This window comes from Cebus imitator, unplaced genomic scaffold, assembly GCF_001604975.1.
Source record: "Cebus imitator isolate Cc_AM_T3 unplaced genomic scaffold, Cebus_imitator-1.0 Scaffold228, whole genome shotgun sequence".
Classification (NCBI taxonomy): Eukaryota; Metazoa; Chordata; class Mammalia; order Primates; family Cebidae; genus Cebus; species Cebus imitator.
Genome location: NW_016107543.1, coordinates 1,247,372 through 1,249,529, shown reverse-complemented (window position 1 = coordinate 1,249,529; position 2,158 = coordinate 1,247,372). Strand labels below are relative to the sequence as shown.

At 45.0% G+C, this 2,158-nt stretch overlaps 1 long non-coding RNA gene across 1 annotated transcript; it reads left to right on the top strand.

The window, feature by feature from the left end:
- The first annotated feature begins 1,419 nt into the window (after window positions 1–1,419).
- LOC108281498 lies at window positions 1,420–2,158 on the top strand. The gene is made up of 2 exons (XR_001816026.1): window positions 1,420–1,449; window positions 2,090–2,158. It is a non-coding gene; the product is annotated as an uncharacterized LOC108281498 (long non-coding RNA).

Genomic DNA, 2,158 nt, shown 5'->3' with positions numbered 1-2,158 from the left:
TTTGAGACAGGGTCTCACTCTGTTGCCCAGGCTGGAGTGTAGTGGTGCAATCTTGGCTCACTGCAGCCTCCACCTCCCAGGTTCAAGTGATTCTCCTGCCTTAGCCTCCTGAGTAGCTAGAACAACAGGCACCTGACACTATGCCTCACTACTTTTTATATTTTTATTGAGATGGGGTTTCACCATGTTGGCCAGGCTGGTCTCAAACTCCTGATCTCAGGTGATCTGCCCTCCTGGGCCTCTCAAAGTGGTGGGATTACAGGCATGAGCCACTGCACCTGTTGGGATATTCTGGATTAAAGTCCTATGAGCATTTATTCTTCATAGCGTTCTTTTTTCTCCCCATTAAAATATTTAAGCTTTGATATTTGCAGGAGTGGCAGAATCAGGTTTATAATGTCTGCCCGCATCATTTTCAGGTGAGTGGAAATGCTAAAAGTATATTAATATAGTAACAGTGGCAAAGAAAGAAAGATAAAAATGTCATTAGTTTGCCAGTGTGGTCTATCAGCCTTCGGCTGCTACTTGACATAATCTTGCCAACATCACACTCAAAGTAATTCCTCTTATTAAATGTGGCATAATTACCACCATATTCTGAACATGGATATTTAATATTGAAAAAAGTATTTAAAGTATTTGGCATATTTAAAGGGACAAGTTGGTTTTTATGGAGTCAGTTGATATTAACCTATGCTGTTTTCCACTAAGGTAAATACCCTAGGGTATGAGAAAAGCAGAAGAGAGTTAGAGCGCTTTTAGAGGTTTCATAGCCTAAAAAACTAAACATGACAGAATGTCAACCAACTCTCCAGAAAAAGATATTTGCAAACACACAAAACTATTTTAAAATCCCTGTTTACCCCGGGTGCAGTGGCTCATGCCCGTAATCCCACCACTTTGGGAGGCCAAGGTGGGTGGATCATCTGAGGTTAGGAGGTCGAGACCAGGCTGGACAACATGGTGAAACCCCTTCTCTACTAAAAATACAAAAATTAGCTAGGCATGCTGGCACGTGCCTGTAATCCCAGCTATTCAGGAAGCGGAGGCATAAGATTGCTTTAACCTGGTAGGAGGAGGAGGAGGAGGTTGCAGTGAGCCTAGATTGTGCCACCATACTCCAGCCTGGGCAACAGATCAAGACTTTTTTTGATCAAGATCAAAAAAAAAACTCCTCTTATAAAATCAGACAATTCAAAAGCATTGGCTGCCATCTTCAAAACCTGAAAGCAGGCTGGGCACGGTGGCTCATGCCTGTAATCCCAGCACTTTGGGAGGCTGAAGCGAGTGAATCACCTGAGGTCAGGAGTTCATGACCAGCCTGACCAACATGGTGAAACCTCCGTCTCTACTAAAAATACAAAAAAAAATTAATCAGGTGTGGTGGCAGGCACCTATAATCCCAGCTGCTAGGGAGGGTGAGGCAGGAGAATCGCTTGAACCCAGGAGGTGGGGGTTGCAGTGAGCCGAGATCGCACCATTGCAGTCCAGCCTGGGCAACAAGAGTGAAACTCCATCTTAAAAAAAAAAAAAAAAAAAAAACCCTGAAAGCAGAGTACTGGTAGGGTTAGCATATTTAGCAAATAAAAATATAGCATGCCCAATTGCATTTGAATTTCAGGCCAAGCACAGTGGCTCACACCTGTAATTCCAGCACTTTGAAAGTCCAAGGTAGGTAGATCATTTGAGCCCAAAGTTTGAGATAAGCCTTGCCAACATGACAAAGCCCCATCTCTACCAAAAAAAAAAAAAAGATTGGCTGGGCACAGTGGCTCATGGCTGTAATCCCAGCACTACTTTGGGAGGCCGAGGTGGGCGGATCACCTGAGGTCAGGAGTTTGAGACCAGCCTGGACAACATGGTGAAACCCTGTCTCTACTAAAAAAATACAAAAATTGGCCGGGCGCGGTGGCTCATGCCTGTAATCCAAGCACTTTGGAGGCCAAGGTGGGCTGATCACCTGAGGTCGGGAGTTCAAGACCAGCCTGACCAACATGGTGAAACCCCATCTCTACGAAAATACAAAAATTAGCCAGGCATGATGGCATTTGCCTGTAATCCCAACTACTCGGGAGGTTGAATCCAGGAGACAGTGGTTGCAGTGAGCCCAGATTGCGCCACTGCACTTCAGCCTTGGCGGCTGAACAAGACTCCATCT